Below are 17,351 nucleotides of genomic sequence, written 5' to 3' on the forward strand. Positions count from 1 at the left end.
TTTTCAGATGTAGTAAAGGGAGAGATGTCTTCTATAATGAAAAACTGTTACAAAAACTTACATTTGACTATTAAAGTAATACTTAAAATGTACAATTATTTCAATTTGTAGACCTCAAGGTACTTACAGAACATGAAGGTAGAAGTTCAAAAATGTTTGTAAATTAATCATAAGAAAGCACAGCTTAGGAAATAATGAGAGGTAGTTTATACATCCATTGTCTTAGATTTGGCAGCCATACTCCACTGTATAGTGGGGTAGGGGGTTGTGTGTGTATACATGTATGTTTCTGGTAAGTTTCAGTTATTCAGATTATATATTACTTAAGGTAAAAATGTTTACACATGGTCTTGCTTGCATGCAGTTTTCGCCCATCTACATCAGATTCTCAATGGTCTTTAAATGGCTAAAGAAAGTAAATCCTATTAATTATTAGCACCGTGCTCTATCCTAATGAGTTTACCGACCCCAAACATTGTTTATATTCTCACACAGAAAATGGGGAAGCTGAGACATTAGAATCATGTCACATGTTTATGGTATTTTCTCACAATTAGCATGTCCATTGTTGAACTAAAATTAGCAACAGGTATTTCAGAATGAAATTTTATTCACACCTAAACTATCTTCTATCATTTATTGCCTGTCTTCTATAAAATAATTAAGGCTATAGTCTTATGAATGTGCTTTATAAGTAAATGATTTTATTTTTCCATGAATACTCTCTAAATGTCTGTATTGATACTATTATTTACTCACAACTCTCTACAAAATAATGAAAATAAAAACAGCAGGTTACAAAATGGTAACCTAACATTTTAACAGGTAAAAAATATTTCACCAAAGTTGCATTATATAGTTGAGGAGCTGAACACAAGTGTCACCCCTCAAAATGCATTGATGATGTTTATTTAGGAACTGAAGTTTAGAATTATAGCAGATATTCACAAGACGTAGTCTCTGTGTATGAAGGAAAAATTAGGATAAGTCTTGATATCTGTATAATATAGAGCAAACATTCTGATTTTAAATAGTGATACCAAGATCAAGGGCTCAGTGGGAAATGGAGACTAATGATGGAGTATATGGAATTATTGATGAGCTATATAAAATAAGAAATAGTAAGTTTTATAAAAACATTTAACACTTAACAAACATTAATAAGAATAATTTATATCAAGAATTCTTCTAGGAATCAGGATGTGAGAGATGAATAAAGTCCTTTCTGATATGGGACTTACATTACAATGTGGGAGTTAGAAAACAGTATATATAGGAAATAGAATATTATATCTCATTTTATTACAGACCTGAATGAATGAAGTGAGACTGAGAAACAAGTAACAATACTGGGAGAATGTTAATTTCATGCAGCTGCACATGTAATAGCCAAAAACATGGAATTTGGAAACAACCCAAATGTCCTTTAACAGTGAATGGATAAACAGACAAGGAACTACTACTCAGGAACAAAAAGAAACAAACCATTGATAGATACATAAATGTTAAATGGATTTCAAGGGCATCTTGCTGAGTGAAGAAAAATTCAATCCCAGAGAGTTACATAGTGAATGATTAGATTTAGGTAACATTCTCAAAGATAGAAAATTACAATGGCGGTCATAGATAAGCAGGTACCAGGGTTTAGGATTGGTGGAAAGGTTTGACAAGGACTTAGCAGGGGGGATTTCTTTGTGGTGATGGAACAGTTCTGTATCCTGACTGAGGTGACAGTTATTGAAACATATTTTACTCATGTGATAAAACATCACAGTTATTCCCTGGCCAAATCCTTCCCACTTCCCAAGACAGTACATGTAAAATCTGCCAAAATTCAAGTTAAGTTATGCAGCCCAGTTAACAAGTACACTAACAGGGACACCTGGGTGGCTCAGTCAGTTAAGTGTCTGACCCTTGATTTCGGCTCAGGTCATGATCTCACAGTTTGTGGGATCGAGCCCCACATCGGGCTCTGCACTGACAGCACAGGAGGTGCTTGGGATTCTCTCTCTCCCTCTCTTTCTGCCCCTCCCTGCTTGCTCTTGCGCTCTCTCTCTCCCCACCCCCTTACAAAATAAATAAATAAACATTTAAAAAAACAGTACACTAACAGCAATTCTCTGAGTGCTGGCAATGTCTTATGGTTATATAATATATTTTCCTTGGGTACACATGAACTCTTTGTTCTACTTTTGCAACTATTTCTGTAAAACAAACTATTTCAAAATTAAAATACTGGGAAAAAATCAACTGTTAGATTTCTAGATGTGAACAAATATGGCAAGCTAGAGGAAACCGTTAAATGTGTACTGCCCACCAAGAGGATTATGTGCATCTTTGTAAAATAAATGAAAGTAAACAGCAAATAACCAAATATAATTAAAGTGAGATAATCGAGGGAAACATACAGAAAAAAAGGCTAGAGGTAGCCAGAGTTCCATGACTATTCAAATTTTATTTTAATTTTATGGGAAAACTTTAGGGTGTTTGAAACAGAAAAGTAAAATGAATTAATTTATACTTTACAAAACAGCCAGGAAGATCTTCCTCTGAGACTGGCATTATTCACCATTGCACCAGTAACTTTAGCCAGTGCAATAGGTGAATAAGAAGAAAAAGAAGGTATAAGAAATTTTAAAAGGATGGGCGCCCAGGTGGCTCAAGAGGTTAAGTGTCCAACTCCTGATTTCAGCTCAGGTCATGATCTCACAGTTCGTGAAACTGTGATGACAGCACGGAGCCTGCTCTGGATCCTCTCTTTCCTTCTCTCTCTCTTTCTGCCCCTACCTTGTTCACGGGCGCGCTCTCTCTCTCTCTCTCTCTTTCTCAAAAATAAACTTATAAAAAAGAAATTTAAAAAGGAATTGTTATGGATTATGGTATGACCTAGTCTATAAAAACCACAGAGACCTCAAGTAAGTGTCATCCAATTTAAGTGGATCCAAAAGTTTACTGCTTGCAAGGCCATTGATACGATCAATGCATTTCTATACTTCAGTGATACAAAACATGATTTTTAAAAATGATATAACACAAATAAATGAAAAATATCAAATGCTCAGTAAAAATTCTAATAGATATGCCAGGCTCTGTACAGAAATTTATTAGACATTACTACAAGACATTAATGAATACCTAAATCAATTTATAGTTGCTTAAAGTATTATAAGTCTTATCATTGTAAACATTTAAGTTTTTCTCAAATTTGTCTACTGATTCAATTTAATTCCAATCATAACCCCATCAAAAAAAATTAACAGATTTTGAATATCTGGTTCTAAAATTTATATGGGCTGTATTCCTCCATGAAAAGCTGAAATATTCTCCAAAAAGAAAAAAAATAGAGGATTTACTCTATTAAGATATTATTAAAGCTGTAACAATAAAATAATGTGGTTATGTCACAAGGATACACTTACAGCCCAAGACATGCTGTAGAGACTAACGGTAGGCTAATCTTTATAAAAATGTCATTTCAGAACTGCATAAGCAAGCCAGTCTTTAAAAAAATGTTAATTATTAAATGGGAACACCCATATAAAAATGCAAATAAAAACTTGATCCCTACCTTAGCCGTTCACAGTAATCAGATATAGGTAGAATTTATATCTAAAAAAGAATGTTAAAAAATGAAGATTATATGAGAATATACATGAGAATATTTTTCACTATTTCATGAAATATATTTCATTATTAACCCAAACTTTTGACATATGAGTCTGCCATTTCTGCCCCTAAAATGAGGAAGCAGATCAACCTCTTGTCCCCTCTGGACTTTGGTTTTGCCAATCTTTTTATGTATGTATGTATGTATGTATGTATGTATGCATGTATGTATGTAACTAAAATAAACCAGAAATGACAAGGTGCCATTTGGAAGCTCAGGATTTAGGAAGCTATGAGGGTTTCATCATCCACTTTGGTCTTGACAAGAAGAACATGCACCAGCGAGCCCTCCAGTCCTAGGAGGAAGACGAGAGGCATTTGGAGGGCCATTCCAACTGAGCTGAAGCCCGAAGCAAAGGCAGTACAGCAGCAGCACGTGTTGTTCAGGGAGAAGCAGAGTCACCCTACCAATACCAACCTTGCTGCATACTTGTCATGAAAAATTAAATATTGTTGTTTGAGGCCACTGAATACTGGGATGCTTTGATATGGAGCATTACTTTCAGAATGGGTAAACTATGAACTTGGGGGGAAAATATTTTTAAATAGAAATCAACACTCCACATAAAGAAAAATATTAATAATTGAGCTACATTAAAATTAACAACTTTTGTGATCAAAATCATCATGAGAGTGGGGTGCCTGGGTGCTGGCTCAGTCAGTTAAGTGTCTGACTTTGGCTCAGGTCATGATCTCACAGTTTGTGAGTTTGAGCCCCACATCGGAGCTTGGAGTCTGCTTCGGATTCTGTGTCTCCCTCTCTGTCTGCCCCTCCCCTACTCACATTGGGTCTATCTCTCTCAAAAATAAACATTAAGAAAAATTAAAAACCATCATGAGAGTAAAACTGAAAGGGGATCTTCTTTTTTCCAGAAAACATGATAAAATTTTACAAATCAATAGGAAAAAAAGACATTAAAATAGAATAGCAGGCAAGAGATTTTTAGATGCTTCATTAAACAGTATATCCAAATGACCAATAAACATTTGACAAGATGCTTCATCTTATTATCAGCTGCAGTGATATAAATTAAAAACAAATTAATGGAAATTCATGATTCATTAATGAAAATTAAGAAAAATATGAGATACTATTACACACCACACAATTAACAAACTATAAAGGCCTGAAAAGAACAGGTGTTGGATGTGAGGCAACTGGAACTCTCATATGTTGCTTGTGGTATTATAGATCAGTAGGGCAACCTGGAAAAATCATTTGGCATTTTCTAGTAAATTTATTAATATAGGCTCTCAAGACTGATAATTGTACTCATAGGTATACATGAGTGTTCATGAATACTGAAATACCACAAAAATGTCCATCAGAGAAGCATGGTTTTATAATGGCAGATAGATGGAAACAGACCAAATGTTCACCAACAGTGTAGTGATAGAAAATAAAAGAAATATACTCAGCAAGGATGGCTATTATGAGATAATGTTGGAAAAAGAAGCCACGCAAAGCACACATATTTTATCATTCATTTTACATTAAACCAGACAAAAGTACTACAGTGTTAGATGGCAAGACAGCAGTTCTCACCATGGGATAGGGAAGGTGTAGTTATTGGGATGAAAGCTAGGGTAGCTTCTGCAACATGGGTAACATTCTATTTCTTGACCTCCACCATTGTCATGGGTGTCCTCAAACTGTGAAGTTCTTTCAGTTGCTCATTTAAAAACCATATTTTTATGCATTTTCTTAAAGTTTATTTATTTTGAGAGAGAGAAAAAAGAGAGTGAGAGGGGGAGGGGCAGAGAGAGAGGAAGAGACAGAATCCCAACCAGGCTCCTTGCTGTCAGCACAGAGCCTGACGTAGGGCTCAAACCCATGAACCATGAAATCATGACCTGAGCCAAAACCAAGACTTGGACGCTCAACTGACTGAGCCACCCAGGTGCCCCAAAACCATGTGTTTTTGAGATTATTATGCTTTGGTGAAAATTTACTTATAATGTTCTATACAGAAGAGACTATAGTCAGTCTTAGGTGGAGTCAGAAATGCCAGTCAAGTGGCTGGTTGGGATTAGGTTATAAGTAGCAACGAGTTGCAGTAGGACGGTATGGATGCAATTAACCCAAGGTTGGCTTATGATTATGATAAACATGAACCTAATGTTATATTTATCAAAATTAATGATTTTGTCACAGCCCATGACAACTCCACCAAAATGCTCTTTTGATTCATATATTTGGGCCTATCTTTGGTTTGAGATTTAACAGAAAATGTTTCTTCCAAGCAGTGTAAATACAGAGACTGCTACACAACAAAAGTTATTTTGATTTTAGAACACCATCACTTTTGGGGGGCATCTGGGTAGCTCTGTCAGTTAAGCAGCTGACTTCGGCTCAGGTCATGATCTCACAGTTCGTGGGTTCAAGCCCCACATCAGGCTCTGTGCTGACAGCTTGGAGCCTGGAGCCTGCTTCTGATTCTGTGTCTCCCTCTCTCTCTGCCCCTCCCCTGCTCACACTCTGTCTCTCTCTCTCAAAAATAAATGTAAAAAAAAAAATTAGAATATCATCACTTTTAGCCATTAATTAATGGAACTGATTAGCAGGCTTTTTGACTACTCCACATTTTTTGGACAATCTGGCATACCATAAATCCATAAAAAACATTTATTTATAATAAATTATATTGACAGATTATGTACTGTTAAAACTTTTTATGAATAAAGACCTTCCATTAACATTCCACTAGTAAATACACTCAGAATGTTTATCAGGAATTCTGATACATTATGACTTTCTCAAGATTTGACTTATATTATTTCTTCTTCTAAGACATCTGTGATGCAGTAGAAACGAGTATCAATCAATCAATCAAAAATTCACCCATTTGGAACAAAACACTTCAAGCAACCTATGATTTACAAGAAATATTAAACCAGGGGTGCCTGGGTAGCTCATTTGGTTAAATGTCCGACTCTTGATCTTGGCTCAGGTCATGATCTCACTGTCATGAGATCAAGCCCCTCGTCTGGAACAATGCTGGCATAGGGCCCGCTTAACATTCACTCTCCCCACCCCACCCCCATTTCCCTGCTTGCAGTCTCTCATTCACACAAAAAAGAAAAGAAATATTAAAACAAAAATAAATGAAGGATAATGAAGAAACAACATATGAAATATGAGATGCAGTTACACTTTGCTCAGAGGATACTTCGTAGCCTTTAGTGCATATATTTATATCAAAATACAGTAGAAATTCATTGAGTGAATATACCATCTCAAGATGCCAGAAAAAAATAATAAAATTTAAAAATTCAGAATGGAGGAAATAATATAAAATAACAAAACTTAATAATTAAAACAAATATAATAGTTCTTTGAAAATATTATAAACTTTGGTTAATTCTTCCACAAAAATGATGAAGAAAAGTAAAAAATACAAAGCACCAGTATTAGCAATGTAAAGGGAACTTCTTTATGCATATAGTAAAAGACTAATTAAATGAGTTTGAGTCTATAAGGTCAATTCTTAGTAAATGGAAAATTATTTTAAAATAAAATTATAAAAACCATTACACAGAGCTATAGAAATCTAAGAGGCTGTAAATATCTTGAGAACCAATCAATTTGGTCATAATTGTGTTGCACTTGAAATATACATTTATATGGAAGAAAGATAATTAGAAACACATCTTGTAAAAAGAGAGCAAAGCAGTAAACTTCTTGTACCAGAAATTTTATGAGACGATTTTTTCAATCTGGTTGAAATTATGAGTAAGGTATCTTTTAAAATGGAAGTGAAAGAGATTTTGTAGATATGGTGGCATTTTCTGGAAGAAAAAAATAAAAACCTGTCCTTTCTCATGGTTTAATATAACTTGTTTCTATATTAAGAAATCCAAAAGTTTTTAAGTGACACACATTCATTTTTAAAACGTTTTATGAACATCTACAAGCTGCTCATCCTCCAATTACTATTTTTTGCACTTTATAGGGAAAGTGCTATATTCTGAAATACTTAGGCCCTGTGTTAAACTGCATTTATAGGGAAAGTGCTATATTCTGAAATACTTAGGCCCTGTGTGAAACTTTGTTTTGTGTTTTCCAACGAAAATCAATCCCCAAAATAGTACAAGAAGACTATTATGACTTAAATGACACCAATTTTGAGAAATGCAGCTTTTTCACCATGCAAAAAAGGACACTCTCTTCACCAGAGTCAGGTAAGATACAAAAACAAACAAATTAAATAATATCTTGAATGAAAATTGTTTTCCAAATATTAATATATTCCTTCTAAACTTTGAATCCAGCCACACAGAGTTGACTAAATCCAACAATTATCATTCCAATTTATTCTAGCCCTTCTCATTTTGAACTAGTTAAATACAGGATTTTTTCAGGACTTCTAGAAAAGTCAACACTATCTTAACAAAAGGAATTCACAAGATGTATAATTTATACCATGTAGGAGACATTATTTGAAATGTACCTTATCATTATATTATATGTATTTTATATCACTGCAGAAAAAAACAAAATCTTGCAAAACTCATTCTAAAGCTCAATTTCAAAGTGGAAAAAGAACATAGTCTAGAGACAAAATATGTTTTCAAAATAATGAAATTACAGGTATGCCATCTATTTCTGTATAATGAGAACAGAAAAGATGCTTTAACTTTATGTTAGTATACTGGAGATAGTTATCATTCCCTTATACATGTTTAGATTATTTTTCAAACATTGCTAAAATAGAGAAAGCTCTAACAAACTACAAAAGTAACTTTGTGTCCCTCAAACATTAAGGTAATGTCAAGTAAAAAAGCAGCAAGCAAAAATTAGCAGTTATATGATAGAATCACGTTCATACATTATCTTAATCCCCCAAGAGGTAACTTTTAATACAACTATTTGATCTTTCCTCACATAATTTTGTTAATGATATTATTTGAAATGTCATTTTAAACTATGGATTTCAGCATGTCTCTATGAAGGCTTCTGTATGGCTATATTTTGATTAATCCCACAGTGTATTTTTTTTAATTGCCAAACCAAAAAAAAAAATCAGAAAGAAAAGAAAGTATATTAGGTTGTGAAAACAGTAAGTGGAATTATATATATATATATATATATGTATATATTACATACACACACACTGTGTGTGCATGTGTGTGTGTGTGTGCGTGCATGAGTGCGCACACGTGCACAGTTATAGCTAATGAACTAAACAGAATCACACTGGTTTGGTTACCAAAATGAATTTGCAGGTGTTCATGCACTTTCTGATCCCTCAATTAATTTTGGTTGATTTTTCTACTTAATTATCTCCTTCAAGGCTTTGGAAGCTACTTGACTCTTGTACTTCATCGCAATGTATTTTCTTCTCCCCATGAGCTCTCAGCAAACATCCAATATTGATAGGAGAGGTGTGTGAAACGTGTATGAACCAGTGAAAGCTGAGGCTGTGGAACTAGTCAGAATGGAGGTCCCTCCTCCTAGCCTAGATAACCCCCTGGGACCACCTGTTATTAATTGTGTTTGTTCCTCTTCCATTAAACATAGCTCCTGATATTTTTAAAGAATTTGCTGAATATATGTCTATACATGAAGGAGAAAGTGGATGAACAAATAGACAAATGTGTATGTTCACTAATAGAAGTAGACTTTGACAACTTATGTTTTTGGTTGTTTTTGTTATTACTGATGCTGACGCTGTTTTTATAATAACTGCATCTATTCATCGACCCTATGTTAATATTTAATGGTTTATTTATTATTTTTCAGTAACTGATTGAGAGGATGCAGGTGATGACTTACAATAATAGAAATGATGATGATGATGATAAGAACGTATTACCTTTCTATTAAATGAACTTCTTACTACAGAAATTACAACAAACACAAAGAGAAGACTGACATGCAGTATAGCCTGAGAAACGTCATGGTAATCCAAACATTTGGTAATACCAAACATCCATGGTAATATCCAAGACTAGTTATATATTCCTCTCCCCCCCGCCCTTCCTGATATCAATAATTGTTAGAAAAGTCTGCCTAAGGGCACCTGGGTGGCTCAGTCAGTTAAGTGCCTGACTCTGATTTCAGCTCAGGTCATGATCTCACAGTTCATGGGTACAAGCCCTGTGTCAGGGTCTATACTGATTGTGCACAGCCTGCTTGTAATTCTTTCTCTGTCCCTCTCTCTCTGCCCCTCCCCAGCTTGAGCATGCATGCTCTCTTTTGCAAAATAAATAAATATTTAAAAAAGGAAGAAGGGCCCCTGGGCGGCTCAGTCCATTAAGCGTCCGACTCTTGGTTTCAGCTCAGGTCATGATCTCACGGTTTCTACTGCCAATGCAGAGCCTGCTTGGGATTTTCTCTTTCTCTCTCTGTTTCTCTCTCTCTCTCTCTCTCTCTCTCTCTCTGCCCCTCCCCTGCTCGTGCTGTCTCTGTCTCTCTCAAATAAATGAATAAAAACTTTAAAACAAAAGTCTGCCTAAATGAAGTGATTAACCGGCTTATTCTTAAAAACAAAAAATATTTGGGGCACTTGGGTGGTTCAGTCGGTTGAGCATCCGACTTCGGCTGTGCTGACAGCTCAGAGCCTGGAGCCTGTTTCGGATTCTGTGTCTCCCTCTCTCTCTGACCCTCCCCCATTCATGCTCTGCCTCTCTCTGTCTCAAAAATAAATAAATGTTAAAAAAAAAAAACAAGAAATATTTAATTCTTTGGTATTTGGAAGATGAATAGTGAGTAGGAAATGAACTGAAAAAGGACACCAGATTCAGTTGTGGAAGGTTTTATGTCAAATTAATTAGCTTAGACTGTACCTCATAGCTAGTAATTTATTTAATTTTAATTTTATTATTTAATTTTTATTTTTATTTATTTTATTATTTTATTATTTTATTTTATTATATCATTTCATTTCATTTCATTTTTGCATCCAGTCCACACCAGTGTCTGGCTTGAACTCACAACACTAAGATCAAGAGTCAAATGCTCTACTGGCTGAGCCAGTCAGGTAACCCTGATGATTGATTTTAAACAGAGCTGTGGCAGTGGAGATAAATATTTCGATTGACAAATTACTTAACTAACATTGAAAAAATTAAAGAAAATATTAATTTTATTGATCAACATTCCAAAGTAATTTCAAAAACAAGTCCATAATATAATACATAAATATGAAAGTGAAGCTATATTTACCTTTAAGTTTACCTTTGCATTGTTACCTTGCTGTTATACGTACATGTCTTTAAATAAAGGTAATTCTTCCCTTCCTTTCTTTCCAGTTTGTTAAGACATAATTGACATATAACACTGTGTAAATTTAATGTGCACAGTACAATGACTTGACATGGGTACATATTGCAAAATAATTATAATAAGTTTAGTTAACATCAATTACCTCATATAGTTGCAAATTTTTTTTCCTTGGGATAGAAAGTTTTAGGATCTACTCTTTTACCAACGTTCAAATGTACCACACAGCACTGTTAATCTATAATCATCACGTTGTATACTGCATCCCAGTATTATAGATCCTATAACTGGAAGTTTGTACTTTTTGACAACTTTCACCCAATTGTCTCACCACCACCACCCCTCCTCTGGCAACAACAAATCTGTTATTTTTTTCCATGAGTTTGTTTTCATTTTAGATTCCACATGTAAGTGAAATCATACAATATTTGTCTCACTTACATAATGCCCTCAAGATCCACCTATGTTTTCCCTAAGGGCAAGATTTTCCTCTTTTTTATGGCTTAATAGCAGTCCTATACATTTCTATAGGTGTTGTGATGATAGATAGATAGATAGATAGATAGATACATAGATAGATACATAGATAGATAAGATAATGATAGATACATGATAGATATATAGATAGATATGACAGATATGACAAATAGATGACAGATAAACAGTACATTGCCTTTACCCATTATTCTGTTGATACACACTTAAGATTGTTTCCATGTCTGGACTATTGTAAATAATGCTGCAGTGAACATGGGTGTGCAGAAATCTCTTCAACATAGTGATTTCATTCTACTTGGATAAATGACAAAAAGTGAACTTGCTGAATCATACGGTATTTCTGATTTTAATTTTTTGAGAAATCTCCATACTGTTTTCTGTAGTGGCAGCACTAATCTACACTGCCACCAAGAGTGCCCAAGGCTTCCTTTTTCTTCACATCCTGACCAGCACATGTTATCTCCTTTTAGATGGTAGCCAATCTAAGAGGTGTTCTGTGATATCTTATGGTGGTTTTGATTTGCAATTTCCTAATTATTAGTGATGTTGAGGACATTTTCATGTACCTGTTGGCCAGTTAAATATCTTCTTTAGAAAAATGTCTATTAAGGTCCTTTGCCCATTTTTTAAATTGTATTATTTGGTTTTGGTTTTTGCTATAGAGTTGTATGAGTTCTTTATATGTTTTGGATATTAACCCTTTATTAGATAGAGGATTTATAAATATTTTCTCACATTCTATAGATGTCTTTCACTTTGTTGATTATTTGTTTGCTGTACAGGCAATTTTTAATTTTTTAATCCTTGACTTTTGATTTTGTTACTTGTGCCTTAGGTTTTATATCCAAAAAATCATTGCCAAGACCCATGTCAAGACAATTTTGCCCGATATTTTCTTCTGTGAGTTTCATGGTTTCAGGCATTACAGGAATGCCTTTAATCCATTTTTAGTTAATTTTTATGAGAGGTGTAAGATAGGGGTCTAATTGCATTCTTTTTTTTTTTCTTTTTTTTTTTTTTTTTTGTTGAGAAAGAAAGAAAGAGAGAGTGAGCACGGGAAGTGGGCACAGGGAGACACAGAATCTTAAGCAGGCTCTATGTTCAGCATGTAGCCTGATGCAGGGCTCAATTCCACAACCCTGGATCATGCCCTGAGTTGAAATCAAGAGTCAGATGCTTAACTGACTGAGCCACCCACATGCCCTAGTTTCATTCTTTTACATGTGAATATCCAATTTCCCTAGTACCATTTATTGAAGAGACTGTCTTTTGTTTAATGACTATTCTTGGCTCCCTTTTCAAATATTAGTTGGCCATATATCTATGGGTTTATTGGATATTTTTTCTAAAATTGTACATGGTAAAAAACTAGATAAAAGAAAATTCAGATAATAGAAATGGAGACATATGTATGGCTTAAGGCTCATGATAATAACATTTCTTGTGTGAGTTAGAAAATTGCTGCTTTTTTTGGATATGATGTGTCAAACCTAATTTTATGTCCTTGAACAATGGACAATATGTAATATGTTATCAAAAATGGTATGTCTTTGGGGCGCCTGGGTGGCGCAGTCGGTTAGGCGTCCGACTTCAGCCAGGTCACGATCTCGCGGTCCGTGAGTTCGAGCCCCGCGTCGGGCTCTGGGCTGATGGCTCAGAGCCTGGAGCCTGTTTCCGATTCTGTGTCTCCCTCTCTCTCTGCCCCTCCCCCGTTCATGCTCTGTCTCTCTCTGTCCCAAGAATAAATAAACGTTGAAAAAAAAAAAATTTAAAAATAAAAAAAAAAAAAATGGTATGTCTTTTAATTCCCATAAGAGATACTCACCTTTTTTTCACAGAGATCTGTATTTGCTGAATAAATGAAAAACTGTCATTAATAATTCTGATAGTCTAAATCCTCTGAATTGAAGAAGGAAGTGACCTTAATCACTGTCTGTTTTTAGGAGGTTAGGAACATCACTTACTGATACCACAAGGGGAGTTCACTGTTGCAGAATTATTTCAGAAAGACCTGTGGCAAAACTCCGCTTCAGAAACTGCATTTGATTATGTGCTGAAATTGTATTTTTCTGTAAATTCACAAAGACCTTATCTTATACTTTTATAATCTATTCTTAAATATACTGTCCCTATTTAAAACACTTAAATTATTTTAAAAATTATAGTATCAACATTTACTTTTCCAAAGATGCTGAGAAGAGCACATTATGAGTAATTTACTCTATCAATGTTTTATCTAAAATCAAGGAATTAAGGTAATAAAAGCAGGAACTCATAAATCTCCCCAAGTAATCAAAGCATTTTCACATTATGCTCAATTTTACAGATTTTGTTTGAATTCCTAAAGAAAGTAATGTCTTTCTTTTTCTTATCTTTACAAAATCCTCAAACTATACAGATACATCTACCCAAGACATTTTCAATTTGTTTTGGATTATGTTTTACTGCCTTAAGGACCGAATATCTATATAAGCCATGATGATTTAGAACTGGAAAAGAAGAAAGATTAAGATGCAGAATGGTAGCATTCATAATTTAAGTTTTTAAAAAATCTATTTATGATAGCATATAAATTCAAGAAATTCTAATCTCAAGGTAATGGCTCCATAACAAATTTGTTAAATATCAGTTTTTGGATTAATTTAGTAGAAAATAAAATTGAATAAAATATTTTCTCCGATCTTCTAGGAGACATGAATTAATATTAACATAAATTTAGCAGCTAAATTAGGAGTACCCACAGAAAAGCTTTGTGGTATTTATTATAAAGTTGTGTTTTTATTAAGCCTGAGACTTTCTGTAGTTCCTTGTCTTATTAGAAAAAAGAAAAAAAATTATATATGAGTAATGAAAATATTATAATATAATTTGTACACCTGTATCATCATAATGAAATACTTGAAAATGTAATTCTTTCTTTAAAGTGCATATCTGAAGGACATTACCATAATAACTTATGTATGCTTACCTGGGTTTTGATATGCATTTAGGAAAAGTATTAGCTACTGGATAAATTACCACTACTATGAATAGATGATGATTTCTATATATTTTCAAGCAGAAAAATATTAAATTTAAATTTATTGCATTTTTAGATCCTAAAAATAATGTTTCTGTGGCTAGGGATTTCAATTACAATAAAAGTGAACTGATGTTTCTGCCCAGTTCCTCAAGCTAAAATACACTGTGAAAAAAAAAGAATGAAGGAAAAACAGAAAATAAAGGTAATTTCCCATAAAGCAAGAAAACCCATAATTCTAACAAGAAATTATATATGAATAACTGTTAAAAGATGTGAAATAACAAACCAGGAACAGGGAGGGAAGTATGCATGTGAGGAAGTATGTGGAAATCATGGGCATAAACAAAAATAGAAAAAGTCAGATGCAAACTGAGACCCACAAAAATTATACTAGGAAACAGCTCTATGATGATTACAGACATTAATCATTTATATTGAATAATACATAAATACTGTATATATAATAACTGTTATAATTCATAACAGATATAAATTACAAACAATGGGATGATGTCCTCGAAGTTGGTGGAGTAGGGAGCTCTAAGAATTAGTTCCCGCACTGAAATAACTGTTGCGCTAGCAAGAACTGTTAGAATAAACTATTTCAGAACTTTTTTGTCTAGTCAAATGCTTGTGGTGTCCAGGGGAGTGCTTACTGAAGAAAGAAACTGGTATTATTTTGAATTTTGGTATTTCAGCAAGCAGCTCCTCGTCCCTGATTCCCAGCCTATTGTAGACAATCTTGGGATGGTAGTTTGCATTTCTGATGTGGTTTGCTGATGCCACAGTGAATATAAAGATCTTGTCCTCCAAAAATTTGAGTTGTGTGTTTTGACCAGCCTAAATGTTTGCTGGCACACAGGGTGGACATCATTTCAACCACACTGGGTTAAAGTGACTTCTTGGGAGGCATCTATCAAAATAATGTAAAAAAAGCAGAACAATTTTTTGTTTAGCTTTTCTTATTGAATCCAGACATTTAAGAATATCGCTCTGAGGTCACTGACTGCCAAGTGAATGAAACAGAGAGGTGAGTAACCACACACAAGGAATACAGGTCAGAAATCAGGTAGAAATTGATACTGCAGCCTTGAGTCTCAATTCCAAAATGCAGAGATAAGCCAAACATCCACGGTCAATTGAATTTTTCCAAGGGTACCAAGACCATTCACTGGGAAAGAATAGGCTCTTAAATAAATAGTGCCCTCGGACAGGAAGATGGCGGCGTAGGAGGATGCTGGGCTCACCGCGCGTCCTGCTGATCACTTAGATTCCACCTACACCTGCCTAAATAACCCAGAAAACCGCCAGAGGATTAGCAGAACGGAGTCACCGGACCCAAGTGCAGACGAGAGGCCCACTGAAGAGGGTAGGAAGGGCGGCGAGGCGGTGCGCGCTCCACGGACTGGCGGGAGGGAGCTGGAGCGGAGGGGCGGCTCGCCAGCCAAGCAGAGCCCCCGAGTCCGGCTTGCAAAAGCGGAGGGGCCTGACGGACTGTGTTCCGACAGCAAGCGCGACTAAGCGTCTGGGAGGTCATAAGTTAACAGCTCTGCTCGGAAAGCGGGAAGGCTGGAGGACAAAGGGAGGGTGAGCTGCGGAGCCCCTGGACGACAGAGCTCAGTTTGGCGGGGAACAAAGGCGCTCGCCAGCGCCATCTCCCCTGCCCATCCCCCAGCCAAAATCCCAAAGGGAACCGGTTCCGGCCAGGGAAATTGCTCGCTCCGCGCAAACACCCAACTCTGTCCTTCTGCGGAGCCAAACCTCCGGCAGCGGATCTGACTCCCTCCGGCTGCCACAGGGCCCCTCCTGAAGTGGATCACCTAAGGAGAAGCGAGCTAAGCCTGCCCCCCCCCCCCCCCCCGCCGCCGTGCACCTTGTCTTCCCACCCCAGCTAATACGCCAGATCCCCAGCATCACAAGCCTGGCAGTGTGCAAGTAGCCCAGATGGGCCACGCCACCCCACAGTGAATCCCGCCCCTAGGAGAGGGGAAGAGAAGGCACACACCAGTCTGACTGTGGCCCCAGCGGTGGGCTGGGGGCAGACATCAGGACTGACTGCGGCCCTGCCCACCAACTCCAGTTATACACCACAGCACAGGGGAAGTGCCCTGCAGGTCCTCACCACACCAGGGACTATCCAAAATGACCAAGCGGAAGAATTCCCCTCAGAAGAATCTCCAGGAAATAACAGCTAATGAGCTGATCAAAAAGGATTTAAATAATATAACAGAAAGTGAATTTAGAATAATAGTCATAAAATTAATCGCTGGGCTGGAAAACAGTATACAGGACAGCAGGGAATCTCTTGCTACAGAGATCAAGGGACTAAGGAACAGTCACGAGGAGCTGAAAAACGCTTTAAAGGAAATGCAAAACAAAATGCAAACCACCACGGCTCGGATGGAAGAGGCAGAGGAGAGAATAGGTGAACTAGAAGATAAAGTTATGGAAAAAGAGGAAGCTGAGAAAAAGAGAGATAAAAAAATCCAGGAGTATGAGGGGAAAATTAGAGAACTAAGTGATACACTAAAAAGAAATAATATACGCATAATTGGTATCCCAGAGGAGGAAGAGAGAGGGAAAGGTGCTGAAGGGGTACTTGAAGAAATCATAGCTGAGAACTTCCCTGAACTGAGGAAGGAAAAAGGCATTGAAATCCAAGAGGCACAGAGAACTCCCTTCAGACGTAACTTGAATCGATCTTCTGCACGACATATCATAGTGAAACTGGCAAAATACAAGGATAAAGAGAAAATTCTGAAAGCAGCAAGGGGTAAACGTGCCCTCACATATAAAGGGAGACCTATAAGACTCGTGACTGATCTCTCTTTTGAAACTTGGCAGGCCAGAAAGAATTGGCACGAGATTTTCAGTGTGCTAGACAGAAAAAATATGCAGCCGAGAATCCTTTATCCAGCAAGTCTGTCATTTAGAATAGAA

This window comes from Lynx canadensis, chromosome A1 (genome assembly GCF_007474595.2).
Source record: "Lynx canadensis isolate LIC74 chromosome A1, mLynCan4.pri.v2, whole genome shotgun sequence".
NCBI lineage: Eukaryota > Metazoa > Chordata > Mammalia > Carnivora > Felidae > Lynx > Lynx canadensis.